This window comes from Polypterus senegalus, chromosome 5 (assembly GCF_016835505.1).
Source record: "Polypterus senegalus isolate Bchr_013 chromosome 5, ASM1683550v1, whole genome shotgun sequence".
Lineage (NCBI taxonomy): Eukaryota > Metazoa > Chordata > Cladistia > Polypteriformes > Polypteridae > Polypterus > Polypterus senegalus.
This window is the reverse complement of record NC_053158.1, coordinates 165271948-165297949: the sequence shown is the minus strand read 5'-3', so window position 1 is coordinate 165297949 and position 26002 is coordinate 165271948. Positions and strand designations below refer to the sequence as shown.

General features: G+C 36.6%; 1 protein-coding gene across 2 annotated transcripts in view; it reads right to left on the bottom strand.

Annotated features, from left to right (window-relative positions):
• Positions 1-24746, bottom strand: part of itgb1a (integrin, beta 1a) — a 91065-nt gene extending 66319 nt beyond the window's left edge. Inside the window, exon 1 of one of the 2 annotated variants that reach the window (XM_039753570.1) lies at positions 24403-24746. The gene's annotated coding sequence lies outside the window, so the exon portion shown is untranslated. The remainder of the gene's footprint in view (positions 1-24402) is intronic. The other variant, XM_039753571.1, reaches the window with a different exon arrangement.
• Positions 24747-26002: the final 1256 nt, after the last annotated feature.

The following is a 26002-nucleotide window of genomic DNA, read 5'->3' as shown; positions in this document are numbered from 1 at the left end:
CTCACCGTCTAAACAGTTTAGCAACTTGAAACAGAAAAACACCATCTCAACTTTTTCTTATAAAATATATAAGGGAGTTCTGCTTTTAAATGAAATATCAAGGTCTATAAAGCCAATGTTATGCTTTGAAAGAGAGTATAATTGTCTAGGAATTAACCCAGTGCCTTTAACCAAAATGTATTACTTTGATGGATTTAAATAATTATATTTTGAATTATCCAAGAAAATGTTAATAATGAATCATGCATTATGCCATATCACACAAAACGTCATGGTTCTGATTACCATAGTTTAAATGAAGTTCAAAATTATCATTTCTTTTTTATTAAAACCCAGCTCTTAACCTACAATCATAATACTTACTGAAAAGAATGTGATGAAAAACATTCTGAAATCTAACTGGGTGAAACGCTATTTGACTTTTTCTTACAATAACTTTTTGAATCATTTATTGCAATTTAATTGACTTAGTAAAGCGGCTATCCATAACTATCAAATCTAGACCACACTTCAGACCCTCATTCAAATCTCCATTGAAATCAAGACTGAAAACAAGACTGGTATTCGGCAAATATAATAAACAATTCACACTCCTCCACTCTAAACACTTATCTCTCTGTTCTTACAGTACACAAAAGCCCCACTCTCTTTTCATATCACAAACTCCACTTCTGCTTTTCCTGAAAGTTTAACCGTTCACTAGTCCTCTTAATATACTTCTAGCTGGAACCTTCAATGAACTGTTTTGCTACTACTTACTAAAAACAAAATGCAAACTGAATTTCAACATAAATTGAATTTCTTCCCCCATCATTCCAAAACTCTGTTAACATTAAGTGGAAAAATTGATTAATCTTCTGAAGAAGAATGAAATACCTTCAGTGTTCAATATTATAAAGACAAAAAATAAATATAGAATTGTTATGTCTGTCAGCCATGTATAATTGTATAGTTAGTTTCCAGACTTTCAAAGTTCAAATGTGATGTTTATGGGGGGGTTAGGGGGAGAGAGACAAACATTTTTGTTTCTTTATGTTTCAGGTTGTATGATTATTAAACTTTGGGACTGGTTGTATTCTCTTGGAGTTCAGAAGCAGTTTTTCGACCAGTGTAATAATTTTGCCAGTTGCAGTGGGGCAAACTTTGACCAGTATCAATGCATATGAACCTAAGAAATATTCAAAGCATTCAGCCTTTTCAGGGAGAGTAGCCTCATTGTGCAAAAGAGTACCTTAACTGAATTCTGCCACTAGAACTACAACTCTGACTTTAGGAATGATGGAGACACCTGGATTGGTGTGGCTTGGAACAGTAGCATTTCTTGATCTGAAAGACAAATTGGTATTTGGCCATTTCTACTCTTCATATGTTCTACACACTGATCAAACACAGAGGGGGTTATTTGTAACTGGTCCTTTAAAAGTACTTTTTTTTTTTTTTTTTAATTGTCCAAAATCTTTCCAAGGTCAGGGGTGGGGGTTGATCTGTTTGAACCTAGTTTTGTAAAACTTGACTTTCTTGTATAAAATGTTATTTGATGTTAATAATTTCAATAAAAGTAAAATGTTTCCAGGGCAAGACCCAACCTGTGAACGTTGCAACCGAGTTCCTGCCTCACTGGGCCATATGTTTTTGGTGTGCCCCAAATGATATCATTCTGGAGCAAACTTTTTAAATGCCTAATAGCCTTGGTGTCACAATCACTCCTAATTCATTAGCAGCTGTGTTTGGTGGACTCCCAGATGAACTAAAAGTGGAGAAAGACAAAAAAACTATAATTGCCTTTACTACACTACTAGCACGTAGACTTATAAAAGGATTCTCTTCCTGCTTTTCTAATCTTAAAGCTTTACTCTGGCTCTTGGCCTTCCTCTCTTTCTCTAGGGTGGGGTTTTAATTTAATTTAGTTTTATTAAATTTGACTTGTTTATACGGAAATTTTACTTGCTTTTAATAAATTAAAAAAAAAAAAAAAAAGTACTTTTTTTTGAAAGTCTGTCCCTGAATGAGGTACATATTAAGGAAAAAGGCAGATGTGTCAACCAGTAACCAATTTGTGGTGCAGTGCCTCAGACAGACCAGAAGATTCCTCTGATCAGGATGACTTCCAACTGTTGTCTCTGGAAGACCACTTCTTTCATCTAAGTTGTGTCGTTGACAAACATTAATTATCTAGATTCAAGCAGAAATAAACTATTAAAAAAAACAAATTGGTGGCAGTAGTATGGCATTCATAAACTGTATTCTCTGCACTCATGTTTTCGTGAATGTATAAATTTAGCACCTGGCTTTTAATTATATCCTTTCAGGCAAGCAAACCTTTGATATATTCATAAACTCAAAGATAATTGTAGGCTATACTAATCACAGGTTTCGACGTGCAGCAAATTGAAAGCCACAAAGTAATAAAAACATTCTGTAGTACCTAGTCCACAGTCAACATCACATAAAAAACATAAGGAGATATACTGTACTTTTACTGAATTAAGTTTTTGCTTCGGAGAAAATAAGGAGAACAATCTAACTTCATGCAGGAACCCTGTTACTTTGTTAAAGACCACACCTTGTTTATTATTAGCACTTTTGAAAGAAAAACAGTGGATTAATTTAACAGCATTGGCTGGTGGCTGATACTTGCAATAACACAGTGTGTCCGGTGTTATTACTAGTATTATTCTTTAACAGTTATACTTCCTCAGAGTTGGTCACACCTGGAGCAGTTTAAATGTATTAACAGTTACTGTCAGCTGGTTGCTTACCTGTACTGTTGTACATGTAGTGCATTTGAAATAATGAAAGAAAACAAAATATCATCTGAATGTTACATTTCTACACAAAACTCGCATTATCTAAAATTATGAAATAATCACAGGAGTGGTGCTTCTCTGAGCTTTGCAGTTTTCTTTAATAGAAGGACACTCAAGTTACCAGCAAAACTGCTTAGTGTTGCCCGCGCAGTGTAGTGTCCCTTGGGCGGCTCCCGGCGGCAAGCAGTTTCACTGCCCACCCATCACACACGGCTGCCCCGTTCGTTCTCGGTGGGCGGCTGGTAATGCTGCAAGCCGTGACTGGACGGAGGCTGGAGGGGGGTGATTTCGCTGCTTGCGCAGTGTAGTGTCCCTTGGGTGGCTCCCGGCAGCAAGCGGTTTCACTGCCCGCCCACCACACACGCCTGCCCCTTTCGTTCTCGGCAGGTGGTTGGTAATGAGGCAAGCAGTGACACGGTTGTGGCTGAATGGAGGCCACTGAGGGTGAACAGGGCGGCAGGGGGTAGCATTATAGTGTGCATCGCATGGCTGCCTATTGAATGGGGGCGATTCACTACCCACCTTTGGCCGCACTGTGTTTGTTCTCGGTGGGCAGACGCTGTAGGCAGCATACTGTAGTGGAGGTGACTGTGAGGTGGGCTGGTGATAAACCACCCGTCGATGCCCCCATTCATTCTCAATAGCAAGCCTGCTTGTACTGTTACATACATAGCAGGAAGTTGTCTCTTGTCAGTACATTAGACGTGCTGATGAGTGGTGCCTTCCTGCTGTGATAGCGTGTACAGTGCTGTGCAGAAGAGCTCATCTTAATCTTTTGTCTTCACCCTTCAACAATGTCTCTGAAACACAAAATCTGAAGCAAGTGCTGGTGATACAGTAAAGAAGAGAAAAACCATCACCAGTGAATAAAGTAGAAATAATAAAAGGTCAGAGAGAGGTGAAACTCCATCATTCATTGACAGAGCACTTGGTTACAGTCGGTCAACAATAGCATTTATTAAATTTATGTACCTGTTCTGACTTACATACAAATTCAATTTAAGTACAAACCTACAGTCCCTATCTCGTACGTAACCCGGGGACTGTGTGTATCTGGTTGAGGTTTACTGGATGTTCTTACGATTTTGAAGTCTCTCTTTCTCTCTGGCCTCAGGGCTTGTCTGCTCTCAGCTGTCTAAACATTTAGAGGTATATATTTTCCTTTTTACTAACTTAAATGATTTAATTCAGCAGAACTCAAATTTTATATTTTTATTTAAAGTTGTTTGGGATGAAAAGCAAGGAATATTGCTCCCTAAGGTTTATTTCATAGCTCTCCAATGCTGCCCAATCTTCCATGGCTGTTTACATGTGGCTCAATAAACCCTTATCTGCCTTACACACTGCAGAGTTGCTTTGAACTCATACATTAAAACAAAAGATCCATGTGTGGCCAGACCTATAATTTCAATATATGTATAACTTTTGTAATCCTATTTCCCCTTCCTCTTTTTACCTTAATTCTGCATGGGGTATTAATATTTGTGTGTGGTCCGTTAATGTCATAATATCTATATTTTCCCTCTATATTGCATGTATGTACAGTATAAGTAACCTTCACACCCTTCCTTAAAATCCTTCATCTTGCTGTTTTTTCCCCAGGATATTTTTTTAAACCATATGGTCAACGTAAAAATGACATGTTGAATTTGTCTCATACATGTATTTTGAGTTAAACATCTGTACAATCAGCTTGTTGGTCTGGATTGACAAGTGAGGAAACCATCATCAAAAGAGGGATTGGGAAATAAAAGAACATTCAGAAATGTGTCATTCAGAAAAATTACAATATGAAATAAATAACCTTCTAAAAATAAGGTAATTGTGAAATAAAACCTGTAACAATAATAAGATAATGCTTTTTTATTTCATAATAGCTACATGACTTATTTAATTTTGCATTTTTCCACAATTTATTGACTAGTTAATATAGAACGCTATACTTTTAAATGCAACTATCTATTGTGTATTTGCTATTTCATTTATTTGATTTTGGTACAAATGGTATTCCATACAGTAGGACATGGATTTTGAGATATACAAATCCATAAGAAGAAACACCACCACATCATAAATAAAGTTTATATTTTAAACCCCGAAATAATCTTTTTAATAGTGATTAGGAGACTGTTTCCAAAGCAGTCCATCACAGAGACATCCATACACTTAATCTGGCAAATGCAATTCACTTAAAATGGACATACTCTGTTGTGCAACTGTGACAACTGAAGAAACCGGAAAAAAGGAAGAATTAAGAGTTCAGAAAATTGAGAATGCTCGGAGAAGACATTTAATATATAAGGATTTGCCAATGATTTGGGGTCAGCCAATTGATGGTCCAAAGTTGGATACTTAATAGTTATTTTCTTAAAGCAAGAAACTCCACTACAGATATCCCTGAGACACATTCAATCAAGCACCCTCCTACAACTGTGATGGTACTTTCTACTTGATGTTCTGCCAACATATTTTAAAGCAAGCAGATCTATTCTGAGATGCATTATTCCTCAGTTTATTCCTACATTCCTAGTGAAACATTCTTTGTGTTTGGAAAGAGTAGCAGAAATCTCTATAACAGCCAATGTCCAGTTGCAGCACAGGGTGTAAAGGCAGAAACCAAAACTGACACACTCATTCACCAATTTACTGCCAATGTAAAATCAGATAGAAGCATTTTTAAATAATGTTTATAACTTATCAGTATATCATAAGAAATGATGGCATTACAGCTTACTTTTTAATTTTCTTGTCCTATAGATCTTTAATTTAGCATAATATTACTCAATGTATGAAAATGTTGGCCTTTTTGATTCCACGAGTATCAGACTGCACAACAACACATCAAAGAAATCAATTATTTCTCATTTAAAACAAAAAAATATACTTTTTTTAAGATTTTAACCTGCTGAATCTTAATACATTTCACTTTAAGGCAGTGCTTCTCAATTATTTTCTGTCATGCCCCTCCTAGGAAGAAGAAAACATCTCGCCCCCCGCGCGACTATAAATAGTATCATTTGTTTATAAAATTGTTATAAGTACACCTCTGCATAATACTGTATCCTTATTAACGTATAAGAGAATAAAAAAAGAAAGAAATATGAACCAATTTACAACAAAGAATAGCTTTATTAAATGTAACAGAAAAGATTTAAAGTGCATTTTAAATTCAAAAAAAATTTAAAAGAAAAATAAAAAAGCATGTTCCCCGAGGTCAAACGCGCCCCCCTTGACGGAGCCACGGGGCACGCCCCACTATTTGAGAAACACTGCTTTAAGGGAAGGGTGATATTCCGGCAGTCACATGTGTATTTTGAATCATTTTACTGCTTCCATAGCTGTGGCTGAAGACACTGTGCATTCTCTAGGACTCAAAACTACTCCTCAAAACTACTCCTCAACCCCTCTCCAACATTATTCCATCCTTCCTCTTCCAAAAGCTTTACAATACATTTGTAAAATACTCACAGATGAACTTACTGAAAGTTGAGGCATAACATTATTCTTTACAAAATCTGTGCTAAAAAGAAACCAGTATGACTGTGCAAACACAATTTTCAAAATAGTAAAGAAACAAAATATGTATATTATTTTGTTTGTCCATAAAGAGAATTAGTTATAAACCATGAAAGAGTTTTAAAAATTAATGCAGGATGACTGCAATATACATTAAGAACTTAACAAATCTTTGTTTTTAGCATAAACTAAACAATAACAAGTACTAAAACATAAAGAGTAACAGTACCTCAGCATTGTACAAAACCTATTACCTGTATAACTGTATATCATAAAATCCAGAAACAATTAATAAAAACAAACATTCTGACCTATTACTTGCCTATTTACAGGCCTTATTTAGCATACCATTTATACCTCTTAACTTTAGAACCTCCAAAGCACAAAAAGAAGCACAATTCCTTGCTGGACTGCTAGCCAAAAAATCCTGTAGAGAATCAGTCTAAAGAAAAATTAGACATTTTAAATCAGCTGTTTATCAGCAGCTGCTGTGAAATGGATGCAACAGAATTTTGTAGACCGCCATGACAAATGCATGGAAGAAAAATGTGCGCAGATATAGAAGGGTTACTGTATTATACAATTTATTATCCCACAAATACAAGTTGCAAAGCAAACCACACAATTTCACAGTATGTGCAAACACTTGCAGGAAGTGTAAAAGTAGCATCTGCAGTTGCCATCAATGGCTGCAGGTGAAGACTGAGCTGGAGATATCCTGATTTGGATATCCTGAAGGGTAAGTATTAACATGATTGCAGAGAAATGACAGGCACCATGCATAGCGGACAGGTTGAGTTTTCAGACAGCTAGGCATATTTATTATTTTACTTCGCAACATAAAAGGCAGATCAATGAATTCTAGCGTGCCTATGCAACCTTCTACACAGTTAAAGGTCATGGGAAGCACCACCAAAACATCAAGCATACACACAAGCACTGGACTGAATGGCATTTCACCTCTCTTTGCACCCTCTGCATGCATAATCAGGATGACTGTGGATTGTACTCTGTCATGCACATGTTTACACTCTGGAAGACTTTAGATTGTTCACACCTGCCAACCACAGGGCAACTCATTGCGATCCTCTTTTCCACATTGGAATCATTAGAGCTTCTGTCTCATGCTTCTAAGACTGCTACACTATACAGTCTCATCCAAATCTCTTTAGCTGCACAACTGTTCCACCATCCAACTCCCTATTACCAACCTAGAGAAGTCCTGCTCATCTCCTGGCACCGGAGATGTGGAACAGCCAGGTAACAGCTCAACTACTAAACAGTGCTCTCTAGAAAGCTGTGGAAAAAACAAGATGCTTCCAGAGAATTTGCTATTAATCAGATAATTGGCTCCACTCTGTCTATAAGTGTTGTTCCCAGTACAGCCTATCACTAAGTGCTTCTATTTGTTATCCACTACAGTATCCACAAGCTCTTCAAAAGCACCGATCATATAATCATAAGGCCATAAAACTTAAGCTTGATTTGAATAATTTAAATAAAAGTAAAATGTTTCCAGGGCAGGATCCAACCTGTGAAGACTACAAACAAGTCCCAGCCTCACTGGGTCACATGTTTTGGTCCTGCACCAAATTAACATCATTCTGGACCAGAATTTTTTAATTACCTTTCAGACAGCCTTGGTCTCACAATCCCTCCTAACCCATTAACAGCTGTGTTTGGGGTTCCTTCCAGATGGGTTTAAAGTGGAGAAGGACAAACAAACTGTGATTGCATTCACTACACTTTTGGCATGCAGACTTATTTTGCTAAACTTGAAGAATCCTAACTCTCCTCTTTTAAGTCAGTGGGAAACCAATGTTTTATACTATTTGAAATTGGAAGAAATTAAATACTCAGTTAGAGGATCTGTACAGATTTTTTTCAAAACATGGCAGGATCTAATCAGTAAGATTTTAGAATAAGCTCTTAAAGCACAGAGGAAGCAATTATTTCTATATTTCTTTGTCTTCTCCATTCATCTCTATTGGCTTATCAAACTCATCAATTTCGGTATGTTTATAAGCCTTAAGTTTTACTCCGTTGGCCATGCTCTTTCTCTCAGGGGTGGGGGTCGACTTGTTCGCAATCCTTTTTGTAAAAATTGATTGATTTGTATGGAATGATTACAATAACATTAATATTAAAAAAAACTTAAAGGCCAACACTGCAATACTTACGAGCTTTTGCAGGGGACTGTACATAATGTGGTACTATAAACTTCACAGTATAATTACTCTTTAATTTATGTGATTTTTGCATAATACTTTCATTTGTGTATGACATTTCACCTCATGTTATGTTTTGGCACTATAAAATCCAAAGGACAGTGACATTTCACTAGATGTGTGAATTTACAATTGTATGCATTTACATCTGCTTATTTGACAAAATTTTCTTTTGTTGGTGTGCCAGTTTAATCAGTACAACATCAAATTGCTTCCTTAACAAATTGACATGGTTTTTCATTTTAAAGAAAAAGTAGCACATAAATACTGAAGGACAGCATCCAGTTAAAGATACAAAGGTACAAAAAGGGGGATTCAGTTTTCAGTTCATAAAATCCAAGCACATAATTAAGATCTAATTCTTATTAAACTCTTTGAAAGCTCCAAATAAATGCATTTTGGAGTATTATATCCAAACTATTCAGACATTGACTTATTCAGTTTAAGTTTCCTCTTATCATTTTTAAATATCTAACTTATGAAGAAATAGTTCATTCTCAGTGGTTCACCCACTTTTTTTTATATATATATATTTTCATGTCAGTAACTGCTGTGAGGGTGACAAAAGCTGAATGCTTTTTTTGGGTAACCAAGAGCAAATCAGGAGTAAAAATAGATTTAATATATACCTAAACTCCTTTCTCTACATCTGGAAAAAGTGACCATTTGCTTCTGGATTATGTTATTTTAAACTTGTAGGTGAGAATGATGCATATTTTATTTTATGAACATCTGCAGTTCAAAAATCTTTATAGTCATTACACACACACTAATTTCTTTGACTTGCCACAATTCCAGACTTAATTTCTTCTTTTCATTTATGTAATTCTCTTAACACAGCTAGCTTCCAGTTGATCAGTAGTTTTCTCCATTTACTTAAAATAAACACAACTTTCTTACCTAACAACTGAGTGTCTATCTCCACATACAGTAGCTGCTATACCAGAAGGAGCAGTCTAATGACAAAACTATTACTGTTAGAACTCTGATTAAAATGAGACAGGCTAAGTCTATGTGCTTAAAAATGCAAATCTGAAGCATGATGCAACATATTTCAGTGTGTCATGTACACAAAGTAAATCATAACTTACCTGTTTATATGCAGCTGGTGGTAATAAGCACCTCACTGAACAGAAAGTGAGGTCACTTGGGTTACACCCAGCATAAAGAAGGGCATGCTTGTTTAGTAGAGTATTGCACCTTCACATAAAGCAAAGCAACTTTATTTGTATAGCATAGTTCGTACCATTAGGCAATTCAAAGTGCTTTACATAGTAAAAGTAAAATACAATAAAGATACAACCAAATGATAATTTAGAAAGACAGTAGAATGACAAAGTTTAAAAAAGAAATACATAAAATTAAGAAAATAAAATGATACAGAGCACAGTTACAATTCCGCAACATAGTCAATCAAACTCACAATACATAATCAAATATACAGGAAAATAAAAATAATTTTGATTTGAAGACTTCTATTGTTAGGGCCTCTGTAACATGTTTTTCTGTTGCATAATGGCTTAAAGAAATTTCACCTTGTTTTGTTCTCACTCCAGGTATAACCAGCTGTCCAGCCTCTTAGGATCTAAGGATTCTTTTTGGTCTATAATGTATACTGTGATGTATACTTGTCCTAAGCTGTTTAGCGACTTAAATACTAAACCCAGTATCTTACAATCATTCCTGTAGCTAACTGGAAGCCAATTTAGTGGTCTTAATACTGGCGTAATGTGTTCTCTTAGTTTTGGTAAGCATTCTGGCAGTAGAATTTTGCAGTAACCTAATCTGCTGAAAATAAAGGCAATGGATACGTTTCTCCAAGTCTGTTTATGACATCAAACCTCTGATTCTAGAAATGTTTTTCAGGAGACAGAATGCAGGTATACTTACTGCTTTAATATGCTTACTGAAACTAAAATCTGTATCCAGAAGTACCCCACGATTTTTGACTTTGTTTTCATCTTTTAGTGCCTTAGGCTCTAAATAACAAGCAATTTTAAGTCTTTCCTGATTACTGCCAAATAGTATAATTTCAGTTTTATCTTTGTTTAACTGAAGTACATTTTGCTGCATTCAGATGTTATTCAACTGTAGGCAATCACAAAGTGAGTCAACAGAAGTAAAATTATTTGGAGAAAAAGGGAAATAAAATTTGGGTATCATCCACATAGCTTTGGTAATTAATCTTGTTTTCTTGTAACAATCTACAAAATGGGAGCATGTACAGGTTAAATGTAAGAGGGCCCAAAATAGATCCTTGAGGTATTCCACGTTATTTCTGTCTGCTGATAATTACCAGTTTCAACAAAGTAACCCCTGCCTTTTAGAGAAGATCTAAACCATCTGAAAGCTACTCCAGGCAATCCTACCCAGTTTTCAAGCCTTTCCAAAAGTATTCCATGGTCGACAGTATCAACGGTAGCACTGAGATCTAGCAGTACCAGAAATGTTATTTTTCCAGAGTATGTGTATAAATGAATATCATTCAAAACTTTAATAAGTGTCATGTCAGTGCTATGATGTTGGTGGAAGGCAGACTGTAAATCATCAACGCAGCTAATGCAGTTTAAACAGCTTTTTCAATAATCCTACCTATAAAAGGAAGATATGAAATGGGTTTATAGTTAAGTACTATAACATCCAGACTGCTCATTCTTTAAAAAGGGCTTAATAATTGTCTTCAATGCTTTAAAAAATATTCCAGTTTTGATTGATGCATTTACTATAGGGTGGTCCAGATCTAATTATGCAATTTTCATCACACTATAACTTAAGTTTATTACATAGAAAAATCACCCAAAAAACCCTGTACCATCGAGAAGTGTGTGACCTGATGACATGAAGAATCGTCTTTGCACTGAACTGGAATTGTCCCCGCATAAATCAAAGTCATCCAGACGATCTCAGTCTGCATAATTAGATCTGGATCACCCTATATTTGCAGTAAGTCTGCTGTTATACAGCCAAAAACAATATGTAAAAAGCATTTAAGCAAATTATCGAGAGAACAGGTAGAGGATTTTAAACACTGCACAATCTCCTGAAGAGTATTGGTGTTAATATCTTCAAACTCTGAAAAAGTGGGCATGTTTATCCTAATTGGTGCTACAGATACAGGGTGGTCTGTGTTCACCTGAATTGAATTCATGGCTGATCTTACATTTCCAATTTCTTGGCAGAAAAATAATGCAAACTCATCACACTTTTGAGCAGTGAGAAAAAAAAAACTCAAGAGGCTGATTTAGATTCAGGGTTAGTTAACTTATCAATAATGGCAAACAGTGCAAGTGCATTATTTTCTTTTGCATTAATGATCCAAGAGAAATATAACTGTCTAACCTTGGCCACTTCAGAGTTATAACTATGTAAGCTTTCTTTGTAGTTGTCATAACAGATCTGTACTTTATGTCTTCTCCATATACTTTCAGCTTTCCTACCATTTTCTTTTTTGATTAAGGACTGGTAAAGAGTTTCTCAAAGGTGCTTTCTGCTTGCTAGAGATGGTTTTAATCTTAACGGGTGCTACAATATCAATAACCCTTAAAATGTTTTTGCTAGGGGGGCACGGTGGCGCAGTAGGTAGACCTGGGTTCGTGGAGTTTGCATGTTCTCTCCGTGTCTGTGTGGGTTTCCTCCCACACAATGAACTTATCCTGCAAAGACATGCAGGTCAAGTGCAATGGCAATTCTAAATTGTCCCGAGTGTGTGTGTGTGTGTGTGTGCGTGGGTGCGTGCCCTGCCTGGGGTTTGTTTCCTGCATTGCGCCCTGTGTTGGCTGGGATTGGCTCCAGCAGACCCCCGTGACCCTGTAGTTAGGATATAGTGGGTTGGATGATGGATGGATGGATGTTTTTTCTAAAATGATCAAGCGTGACTTCTACTGGCCAAGTACTTAGATTATCAGTCTTAAGCAATGCACTAGTGAATTGTCTTCTCAGAGAGTCAAGGCTGGGGGGCTGTCAAAAGGCAGGGCCTGTTAAAGCCCATTGCGGCAATTCCTGTGTGATTTTGGGCTATACAAAAATAAACTGTATTGTATTGTATTGTAGTGAATAGAGCAGCAGTGTTTTCTATTATGCATTTTATATAAAAAAAGAAAAAAAACAAGCAGATCTGTTTTGCATATCAGAACAAAGTGATATCTCAAAGAAAATACAGAAATGGTCCGACGGGGCCAAGTCCTTAATATTAACAGTAGGAATACAAAGATTAATGTCCCCTCATACATGAGTAGGATCATTCACGTGCTATAGCAGATCAAAAGTGTGAAGCAATGAAAACAATTCTTTAGCAAAACTGTCATTTGGATCATCAATATGGATATTAAAATCACCAGCGATAATAAAGTGGTCAAAATCTGTAAAAATAAATGACAAGAGTACTGAGAAATCATGAATAAAATCAGCTGAAAATGTATAGGAGGCCTATAAACTGTTAGCAGTAATATCCTGAGAAAATTCACCAAATGACACCTGTTTACATTGAAAACTCTCTCATAATAAAACTGCTACACCACTACCTTTCCAGTTAGATTGGTAAACATTTCTGCATTTACTTTCTTCAGCCAAGAAAAGGACTCATCACCTAACACAATAAATATACCCGAGACCCAGAAAGTAGTAGTGCCACTTCAACCCACCCAACTAATCCATTAGGTCTGCATGCTGAACAGACCCCACAGTATCTTGTTCATAATGCTTTTAATTTTTTGAGTGCTGTAGTCATACTTCCGTTGAGGAAGTGATAATGGCTATGTGGTTTTTGGTGTATTGTTAATAAATAATATGTCCATGCAGTGCTGTTTTATATCATGCAATACAGAAAGATCGACAAAGCTAGAAGACTCACGTCATCCAATTGACTCTACCAGTTCGACTCTTTGAAAACAAATGCAGATACAAAATATGACCAACATTTAAGAATATAGATTGTTAGATGTTCACATTTGTGCTTTTTCCACTGTGTACCTGTGCAGGTTTGTCCAGCACTGAATTTGTTTTGTTAGTTAATATAGTTAATAGTTAAGATGCACATTACCCAAAAAAAAAAACAATTCCATGTCTGATATAAATCAAAATGAAAGGAAAAACTGGGCAATTTAAATTGCTAGCTGAGTTACTGGTGTACAGTTAGTTTTCACTACATTACATTGCTAAATGATCTAAGCTGATGCTTTTATAAATTACAACAATACCATGGTTTAGATATATTTACAGCTGTAGCACTAGAAGATTAACTTACAAGCTCAGAGTCTAACAGCAGACTGGTGGAGACTGAACCAGAAACCTCAGTTTACAGTTTAAAATTTTAACTACGGGATTTCACATTTTCATTATAATCAGAATCAATATCATTCTTGTGTTTTATTCTTTTATCTTACGTCATTAAGAAAGATGGAAACAGGATAGACAAAGCACTACATATGGCTTTGGCCATCACATTTCAGAATGTTCCTATTGCTTACGTAGCCTGACCCCATGACCAAGAAAGGAATGCATGGGAAATAGCTCTTAAGAAAAGAATCTTAAAAATGAGCAGAGTCAGTTGTGGGAGCTGCAGGCCTCATTTCTGTGTATAGCAGTACTCACATTCACTATGTTTAAAATAAAAACAGCTTTAGCTTTCCTTCTGTAGGAAAAAATGGCAGCCGATTAATAAATGAAAACTGAAATTTTAATTACAACAAACCGCTTCAATTGGAATGTGCCGCAAAAAAGTTACAAAGGCCACTGTGTTTGGTAATATAGCAAGTTATAATAAGTTGTAACAAAATGCGCTGTTTAACAGCGTGCACATACACTACAGGGGAATATATCAAATGGTTATAGTCAAATGTGCTCACACTCTTGTAATTTAACCAAGTCTTTTAAAATAAACAAAAATTACCTTGTCACATTAGTAGTGTCACTTGTTAATTTTTATTTATTTATTAATTTCACTTGTACCCTAAAAACAGAAAAAAATTTAGAAGTAAACCTTTTATGCCTGGATTATACTTTAGTAGAATTTAGTATACTTTAATGAAAAACAGCTTATTCATCTAAGCTATCAAAAACATAAAAACTTGTGAACGCTTATCATGGCTGTGACTCCCCTCTAGCTTTTCACTGTGAAAAACCTACAATAAAACAAACATTTCTGGATGTTAAAAATAAAATCAGGTCTAAACTTAAAGCTTAGAAATTAGATTTCATCTTTGAAACACTTTGGCTTTCCTGTTTCTACAGTTGGTAATGGTATCACCTATGGAACTGTGCTTAACCTACCTTTATGTGGTTGCAGAAGGTAAAACAAACAAGTGTTATTTTAAGTTGATGGTGAAAACTGTTGAGAAAATAAAACACACATGCTCTCCAAACTTCTAAAGGATAACCCAGTGTGACCTAGAACAATCCTTCCAGCCCCCACTGTCCATAAATCACTAAACTAAGAAGGGTTCTGTGGATCTAGGTCCAGAGGAACCTCAGTGCCCTAAACAGCCAGACTTTCTGATAAAAATAAAAATCAAAAGATGAAACAAAATTAGAACGGTTTACAAATGTAAATATGTTCTTTGTTTACAGACTACAAAAATAGTCCATCAAAAATAAAATAATAATAAATCATATTCTCTCTCTGGGCTATCAATGTGGAGATTCCTTAATTGTGTGTCTTAGGCACCGAAAATATTCTTGACATTGTCAAATCAAAAGATTATCAAAATATTAGAAAAAATCTATCCCAATGTTTTCAAAATCTAAAGTTTTCTAATCTAAGGTGCTGATCAGCACAATAGGGTTACTAAATATTAATCTTAAAACACTACTGAATTGCTCAAGAGGATCTCAATCCCAGTGAAAACCTTTTGAGGGACTGGTGGGATGAAGACACTATTAATACTTAAAAATTACAACAATTTAAAACTTATAAGTGGGGTGATATTTTAAAAGATAACCAATAAGAAGAAACATTACCAGCTCTTTGTCTAGTCATTTTTGTGCACAGAGATAGCAGAGCAGACTAATCATCTTGCGTTTCCAACAAAACACATAAAATAGGTCACAAAAACCAGCAGCAATTAACTGTTGTAGAAACACACAAATTGCCAACTCAAGACAGGAGACTTAGTGGGGGTAAGGTGGACAAATACGGTTTCTATTTATTGAAGTACATCTTCTGAAATTGTCCTACAGTCTGTCAAGCAACAGGGGGTGAAGCTTACAACAAATTAACTTCAGAGTGCAATAATGATATATTTTGATGTTTGGATTCAGCGGGTTGGAAAATGGATGGATGGATAGTTTTCTCCCAAGATGACATTGCTTCATAATAAAAAGATGGTTTTTCAATATTCGTTACTTTCATGATATTTATTACATATACACAAATAATCACCCATACTAGACCAGTTCATGTGTGGTTAATCATTTACTTTAAAATTTATATTTACATAACTGTGTGTCCAACTTACACCAAATGTTTTATGAAGCACTCTACAATGTTTCCATAAAAGAACATTGCTGTAATGCTGAAATTAGCACACACCCATCCAATTTCAGAACTTATTTTTTCTATTATAGGGCTATTGGAAGCCAAGATTATCAAAGCAATATGTTTGAGTGTGGCAGCAAATTAACAGTTATGTACACTTGCTGAATAAGCATGTCTTTGGGACATTAAAGAAAGCCACACTCCAAGAGAAAACCCACATAGGAAAGAAAGCATAAACTCCTACAAGTGAACCAGTCAGCATCTGAACCACAGTACTGCCCATTAATCAAGGCAACAACCTGTTGCTCTGAAAATCACAAAATTTGATATTTTCAGTTGGACATTCTGTAATCTTAATGTCCCATTATAAAGACAGTCACCTATTAATGTCTGAAATTACATTTCTCCCCAATTGAAGCAGCTGCCAAATTTCTTCTGAATATGTTATTTAACACAGAATTTGCTTTGAAATATACCAACCAGTTTATGCAAGACAGCTTCTTCTAAGGACACATCTGCACACCAGTAGCAGTACTAGCCATTTTAACTCTATTCAATAATTAAATTTTGAAAGGACAAAATCTAATTAGCAAAAATACCAGATGCATTCAGACACTGAATATCTATAAATCTTTCCATTGAGATCTTTATTTAAAACAGAGCTACCATTAAGTTTCACCCATTTTTAACTTCTAAGAAAGCTCTCAGAGCCCTTTGAAAAAAAAATATATATACTGTATAGTCAACCAGTATTTATAAGGTACATTTTCCATTCTGTGATGTTACCTTAATAATATCTGGATAATGCCATTGACATGGTATTCCTTTAATCAGCTATACACAAATAAAAAAACTGCAGCAAATTCTTTCCAGGTGGCATAAGTAAATGTCTCATCAGGAGAAGACAAAAAGGGACCAATAAGGGACCAATATAGAAAATGTTAATCTATATATATAATTCACTAAGGGCACGCAAGACAGTGAGCCACGCCCGCCAACTCACAGAGCCCCTCCCACCAACTCTAAGACCATGAGATATGCTCGACAGAGCCCCGCCCGCCAACTCTAAGGGCAAGCAAGACAGAGAGCGCACGCCCGCCAACTTTAAGGGCAAGCAAGACAGAGAGCCCCGCCTGCCAACTCACAAAGCCCCGCCCACCAACTCTAAGACCATGGGATACGCACGACAGAGCCCCACCCACCATCTCTAATCCTACTTCCGCATCCACCATCGCTCTCGATCAAACAGCAATAATTAGCAAACAAACAAAGATAAATGACAGTTACAGAGCAAAATTCACAATTAGTGTGCCAGTTTGAAAAGATAAGTTTTGAGGGTAGTTTTAAAATGTGCTACTGAATCAAGCTGATGTAAATGAGAGAGAAGAGAATTCCCGAGTTGAGCAGCACTATGAGAGATGCTCGAGCTCCCATAGCACAGAGTTTGATGTGCGATACAGAAAGTACAGCTGCAGATGAGAATCAGATTTAGAGAGACGAGTGTCAGTCTGTAGGAGATCAGTGAGGATGTGGAGAGCTTTAAATGTTTAGAGCAGTATTTCGTATTGTATGCTGTAGTTAACAGGGAGCCAGTGAAGCTGAGAGAGAATAGGTGTAGTATGTTCAGTGGATTTAGAACAGCAGGTTATTATCCTGGCAGCAGAATTTTGAATAAATTGTAAGCGATGGATATGTTTTTGTGGGATGACAGATAGAATACCATTACAGTAATCTATACGTGAGGTGACTCGGGCATTAACCAATACTTTAGTTTTGTATTTTGTGTTGCATAAGAACAGGACAAAGTCTAGAAATGTTTCAGAGATGGAAGAAAGCAGTCCGAGAAATGTTACTTATACGGGAGGAATTTAATAATAATAGCCATTATTAGCGTATAAATGGATATAAATAATTGCATGTAAACGATTCGCCAAAATCTGTTATATGTAAACGATACTGTTTAAAACATTATTGCTTTTTCATCAGAAAACCCGGTTTCCACATCTACCTGTATTAGTTTAAATGGCACTTTTACCACTCGCAATATGGCGGACGCGCTGACTTATCGTGTCGACTGGGCAACACAGTGAATGCAGCGTCTATCTATATATGTCTATGTTTACCGTAGCCTGCTACAGGAAGGTACTCCCTCGACCATTGGCATTGGTTTCGCTCCTTGCTATTTTCGTTCCACTGCGATGGTGGTTTCCTAAGCCTTTGTTATACTGAATTCCTTTCTCACCGTTTTCCATTCCTATTCTTATACTGCCGTATGCTACGGCGGGCTTCGGCTAGTTCATATTAAATTATATGTAAAAAGTTTGCAATATTTCTACAATATTCAGACTTCATGTATCACTATAGTACATGCACAGGACCGAGGGAGTGCAACCACTACATTAAATATCTTAAAAATGATTTACATGTGACAGAGTGGTTTATACATTGCTACATTCTCAAAAAGTCAGAAGCAAGTTGTGCTAAATGCTTATGTGTATTCACAGATGAATATTAATGCATATGCGTTTTCTACTTTTTTTGCAGATTCCACTACCTTTCATTCTGCAGTTAACTATTTTCTCTAGTTGAATAACGAAAAAATAAAATCCTGTCATATGCAGACATTGTATTATAGTGTGTGACATGTGATGTATATCCGTAGTAGGATACCCTCTTAGCCAATTATGATGGCAATTGTGGCGACTATAATCCTAAAAATGCGGAGACGATATTGGGTACATTTTGTCCATTAACCACACATGTGCTCAGCCTCATCTCCAGGCAACAGGAAAGGATGGTTCTTAGAGAATTGGAAGGACCAGGCTTCCTGTGTTGTATATTTTTTTTCTGTGGGGAAAAAACACAGTAATATGACACGCTGGTGCACACTTTTTTTTTTTAATGCACTAAGAAGATAATTGATTTTACTGGAGTAACGCAAATTCCCTACATTATGCAGATACATTAATTAAACAGGGAAATGCACAAATGTGAATATAGCTTTAAACTTGCCGGTGCAATCCTTAGTGCATTTCCATTTTACCAAAGTCTATCACGGAATTCTGAGTCACAGTTTTCACAAATAATAATTCTGTGAGCTAAATTCTATCAAAACAAAGTTTGTTTAAGGATGGAAATGCCACTTGTACATTATTAATCAGAATTTAACACAGGAATTAACGTTTCATGAGCATTAAAGAAAGGAGGAAAACTAAGCAGCTTAGTTAAACAACCATGGAAAGTTCAGTATCAATTTAGCTGGTTGTGGCACTGAAATTAAATAATTTAATGATAAATTTAAAAGGCAGCCCAGAAAAGAATGTCACAGTTTTACTTTGTAACTTTAAGCAGGTCACTTTACCATCATGGCATCATTTTACATATATATATATATATATATTTTTTTTTTATTAGCAAGCAGCTGCAGTAGGACATACATTTTTTTCAGAGCAGAAGGCAGTATCAGTTTTGATAGCATACGGTAGTTTGAGTGACTGAAGGGAAAAACCACTTTGACTAATAGGTGCAGCATGGATAAAAAAATCCTACACATTACCTCTCTGCATGTATAGCAGAGATGAAACAGTAAAAGATAAGCCCGAGGCTAAGCATGCTGCAGCAAATCTTTCACAACCTCTGTGAAAAGGGACCTTCCCAATTACTGTATCTGCAAGCTATATAAATGAACACCACAGCATCTAAAAACAAGCACATTTACAGGATGTAGTTACGCAATGCTAGCAGGCGCACCTAGGCTGCATAAACATGAACATACTTGATAGCTTAGTCTAACAAGGCTTAATACAAAATTACTCCTTGAATATTGTGCCTCCAGGGAGATCTTAGGCAGGAATGAAACCACATAGCACACTGAATCTAACAAAGAAGAAATTAAGATTTGTTGTTTGGAGGATAAAGGAAGTGAAAAGAATGCAACCGCCACTCTACAACAGAATGGTCATAACGCTATACAAAAAAATAACTGGACACACCACCAGGCTATAAGGTCATTAATAGATCTGTTTCCACACACAATAAAAGCAATGTTAGCCACAAAACTATCTTGATTAACTCACAGTAACTTAAGGAAGAAGATGATAACTGTTGTTAACCAAAATGAAGTTAGTCTCTTTTTGGAATAAATCAGCCCCCATACTGACCTCTTGATAAAACAATATAATGTACAAAGAACCAGATGGCAACTCAGTGAGTCATCATGTAAGAAAGGAAGGAAGGGGGAAGGATGATTAGTTCAGACAGGCAACTACCACGTAGTGACTAAACCATTTAATCAGGAACATAGTTGCCAGTGGCAGCACTGCATCACTAGGGCACAGCATGAAGCTACTTGTACTCAAATACAGGAATTCTAGGGAAATGAAGTATAGTTGCATCAATCCATTTTCTGAATTTAACATAACCTTTAATCTAGTTCAGTTTTGAGAAATTCAGGGACCATTTTTAGCAATGTCACATAAAATCCCTAAGTTAACACTGACCAAGCACAGGATTTTAAACCATTACACTGGGTCAGTGAGGTGACAATACTAGTCATTTTACTATTTTATGATCAGGAATAGAACTGTATTCAACAACAAAAAAATGTTAAAACTTAAAACAAATGTAAAAAATACAGGAAGTCAGACAGAGGCCAAACATTGTTATTCAAAATGATAACAATGTAAAAGCAAATAATGCCACTTAATTATTAACAAAGCCACTCACCTGCCCATAAAATTAATTATTAACAGAAATAGCTCAGATAATGGCATCTGTTACAAAATATTTGGGCTGAATAACTAGAACAAATTTTACTACTGGTAAAAAATGAGGTTCTATTAAGTGGTAAGGTATCCAAGGACGGAATCCATAAACCAAAAGAAATTAAAAATAAATCTGCCTTAATTATATTTTTCAAATAATTAGGATTGGAAAAGCTGTGAATACATTTATAATTGCTGCTGACTGGCATTTAAATTGCTTTAAAATATAAAAGAAAAAATTACTTTAAGAAGGAAAGATACTGATTTAATATTGGAAATAATTTATTTTTCCTTAAAAGCTCATCTATATTAATCGTACAATGATTAATACATTATTAATGCTTCAGTGACAATGATTAATAGATTATTAATGCTTCATATCCACTGACAAAGAGTGTCCATCTCTTCAAACTAATGTTAAACACTTCTGATGCTAAGGGTGTGTAGAGTCTGGAAGAGTATGGGAGGAAGGACAGACAAGAGACGCTAAATTTGAAGCATTATCTAATTAAAGCAAAACATATTTGTAAGTGGGCCCGAAAATGGACTCTCTCTCCCATCCAAGACTGCTTCCTGCCTTGCACTAAATGCATCCAGGATGGACTTCAACCCTTTGTGACCTGTCCAAGTGGTTTTGATAATACTATGTGATATCTGAAATATTCAACCCAAAAAAGGTGTTACATCACGGGGAAAGAGATTTAAACTAAAGTTTGTTAGGAAATTATTCACTCATTTGATCATTAAAATGTCAAACTAATACAAGATCAAGGGCACATGAACGACATCAATTTTAAATGCTTGTCACTAACAGCTATGTTTTTCCCAATCAAAAGACATTTAGGTATCAAGCACTAACATCTGAGGCCCTGTTGTTCAAATTGACTAAAGCTTATCTGTGACTGACCCCAACTTTAGACATCTGTAACTTAACAACAGATGAATTTCAACCACGGCATCAAGCAGGTCAGCTTTAGGCCAATATCACAGTAGATACCTTCTTGCATATGTAATGAAATATTAGAGGTTGATCAAACAAGGAAATGCTAATTATATGCATATATAAAACAATCTCAAGAATGTTAAGATTTGCATTAAAGCAGGATTTGTCTGAACATATCTGATATCCATTGACTACTCTGATCCTATATTGCCCAAGCATATTTCTTGCTATCCTAATCTCTATATTTATAAACACTATTATAAAACTGAGCGCTCTCCAAAGTTTTTTGTAGGTTTTTTTTTTTTTAAAAAAAACTTGGCCCAGTTTCTGACAAATAACCAAACTGTTTTTCCACACAACCAAACTTAATTCTATATACACACATCAGAGTGTTCACAATGCAGCATACACCCTGAGCAGGCTCCATTAGTTCTGCATTGTACAAATTGTGGAAAATTCTAATGCCTAGTCATTTCGTTTAACATATTTGATGCAATTAATGCTTTTGTTTTGTAATTTAGCTAATAGCTTGTAATTTATTTAAAAATATGTAGAAAAAAATCAAGATGTTTTGTCTCTGGTGTGAGCACTAATTATTAATATACAGGTAGTGCTCTTCAGCTGTTACAGGACAAGATAGAGCTGTAGGAGCACTACTCTCTGTATAGCTATGTTGTGAGCAAACACATGGTTATTGGTCCACTCATTCCTTTTTAGAAAAATGTTTCTAAAGAAGTGCACTATTATATTCTCTGCACAACACGTTTTGCTTATATTTGATTACTGAATGAAACGTCTTAACTACAATCAAGATAAAAGTTAACACTGCTGTATATATGGTAATGCTTGTTACAAAATACGGTAACATTTTCCATAGCGTATGTTCCATGATGAAATTGTCCCACCTTCATGCTGCTCCTATTGCCATTATGTATAAGCAGTTTAGCCGGTGATTGCATATGGCAAATGTGTTTGGATGCACTGCCACTGCAGAGTGATTTTGCTCTTTGCATCTTTGTGCAAACACGATTTTAACTGTGTTGCCTTATATGGATTCACAAGCAGTATGTGCGCCTTCAGAGCACCACTTGCACTTTTTGTATCCACCCTTCACATACCTCAACCATGTCACTGCCCTATTCAGAGAATTATTTGTGCTTGAAGCATGAAGGAAAAAAGATCTACAGCCATACCAAGCTAACCGTTCAGACCGTGCAGTACATGTACAGGTATGTCTACTTGACAGCAGATAAAAAATAACAGTCAGTCATTTTCCAACCCGCTATATCCTAACACAGGGTCACGGGGTAAAATAAATAACACTGATTTGATATCTGATGAGTCTGATGAGTGAATGACGATTTGAATAAATTCACATCAAAGTCTGACCACTTTAAATTTGTTGTTTAATGTGAGCTTTTAGAAACAAGTTACTCCACGCCAATTTAGGAACTTAAAAACAGACTAGTGATATCAGCAACATAAAGACAAACCTGTGCTAGTAACTACGGTAGTAGATTGCCAGAACAATGAAATAAATGATAAAAATCATAGACGTAGACCAGTTAATGGGAATCACTAACTTCTCAAACTTCATGCAGTAAAAAACACTACCCGACGTAGCTCTTCTGGACCCAGTTTGTCAATACTTAATACAAGCCAGCATTCAAGAATAAATGGTTCATGAAGTATGAAGATAAAATATCAGCTGTCTTCCATTCAACTGCGCAATAATGAGAGGCGCTTTAAAACAGAGTGGTGTGCTGGCAGTTTCTTCATTGTCACCCCATTTTTACTTTGTCGCGATGTAAAACTCTACTTTAGTATTCAACTAGCAGCCAACATGAACTGTAGAGACATGTTATTTTTAAAGCATTATCTGATGTATTATTCATAGCCTAAAGCTATACCATCTGGAACGCCTCAAGAAAGCGCCGTGGCACATTCTCGGACATTACACCAAGCGAAGTAACAACTTCACAACACCGTATCCTTTATTGCCCTGGGTTTAATATAAGGGGGGGTTGGGTTGGATGTATTAACTGACGCGTTTCTCCTGGATACAACTGCCGACCCCCAACTCACTTTCCTCTAGACCAGGAGCCTTCTCCTGAATTCGCCCATTTACTCCCCCTGCTCGGCGTCGCTAGTGAATCGGGTACGAACACAAAGCGGCCTACACTCTTCAGGAGCCTATAGCAATGTTTTTTGGCTAAGTGCAATTTTAATAAGTTTTGCCTTATACGGGTTTTCTCTGTTGAAGTGAGACTGGGTAACGGAAGAGAGAAAACTTTGCAGACAAAAGAAAGTGGGAGGAAACCGCTCCTCCACCCCGCACTCGCACACCACCACCCATCCACCCCGGGATCATACGCGGCCCAGCTGCTCTTCAACGCGAAATGGCCAGAGAAATCGAGCGACTGAAAGGCTACAAAACCCCTTATCTCAGAAAAAGCAAAATACCAGTGATCGGACACATCTTCTTAACTTTTCACTATCTAAAAAAGGTGCATCAGGTGGACAAATCCGAGCATTGGTACTTCACCAATAACGTAACACCAGAATGCCAGCTCTCACGACCACCGCTTTCCGACCTCTCAAGTCACTCCGTGATTCTAAACGCGGTGTCGGGTTAGGGCATCGCAGGAAGGTGACACAAAGATCAAAAGTTTACCTTCTAAACGCGTGTCAGGCGATCGACCGCAAGTTTCTTCCTGTCTTCGCCTCAAAGCCGCATACAAGGGAAAATCGACGAAGGACTCTTCTTGTAAAGCGTTCTTTTGTTTTACTAATACAAATCCAAAATGCACGAAATTGCTGGGACTGCTTGCTTCATGAATGTCTCTTATCACCGCTGTTCATTTCAAATAACATAAATAAAATAAAAATAGGTGCGTCCCTCCCTTTCAAACGACCTTCTTCAGACAGAGACAGAGGGGGGGAAGAAAAGGCAGAGACCACTGGATTATTACTGAAAAGCGCTGCAGTCAGCAAGAGCGTCACCAGCCATCCTCTCCTGCGGCTGGGTTGTCTGCGACACGCCCCGTTAGAAGTTGTGGACCCGCCCACCAGGCAGAGACGTTCGACAGAGACCGCCCTCAACGCGCAACGGTCTCTCGCCGGAAATACCATCGCCCTTAGTGTGGCTCGCCCTGAGAGACGAGGGGAAGCGTTTAGGCTGGTCGCGAAGTTAGAGCGCTAAACAAATATTTGCTCTTGGGGATAGTGTTGATCCCGTTTACAGTCGAAGGGTTCCGAAAGACGTAGTGAGTTGGGGAAAAAAAAGTTACCGTGGTTTTGTTAAACCTTAAAAGGACTGTTTTGAAGCAACATGTCATCAAAAGGCGTTGAAATAGGGCGAGTTAGTACGGGGATGAGGCAGTTAATTTGCTTTTAGACCGTCAGCAATGTATGCGCATGGCATAGCCAAAGATGAAATAAAAGCTACACTGCTATGCAGCATCCAGGTGATGACAATTTATTGTCATATGCACAGTGATCATTATTATGTTACTTATGCTTTTCCAACCATCAGTGTACACCAATTAAACACAAAACACTGTAATTAACGTGCAAATAGACATAAGATATGAAAAACGATTTTCCAAAATAAATACAGCAGGGAAATGTAAGCATATATAGTGCAAATACTGTATTACATACAAAATATAAATCAGTGAGATTGAAACATTAATTAAAAAAAAAAAAGACGTAATTCGGTTAATCGTGATTAAAGGGTGAACAGTGTTGGTAAAGTACTAGCTGGACCTATCTGACAACAAAGTCAGATATTGTGAAGGGATGCGGTAATGAATGGAAGTCATTCACAAGTCTATATATGTATTATGCCTACATATAGTCTTTTAGTCCTCGATGATGCTTAGGAGGTTGCCTAGAATGTGGTGAGAGTGGGTGCAGCCCTTTATATTGCTATGAGCCCTCCCGATGACCCTGGCATGGAAAATATGGTCCAGAGAAGGAAGCACTGTTCCTAAAATGGTTTGGTAAGTCCAGACCACCCACTGTAGTGCTTTGATGTCCTTTTCATAGCAGTTGCCAAACCAGACTGTGATGGCATTGGTAATAATACTATCAATGATACCCCTATAAAAGTTGTCAGAGATTCCGGCTGGCATGCTAAATTTCTTTAGCATTCTCATGAAGTACAAATGCTGCTGAGATTTCTTTACCAATTAAACAGTGTTGGGGGACCAGGTAAGAACCCCACTAATACAAATGCTGAGAAATGTAAATGTTTTTACTCTTTCCACCTT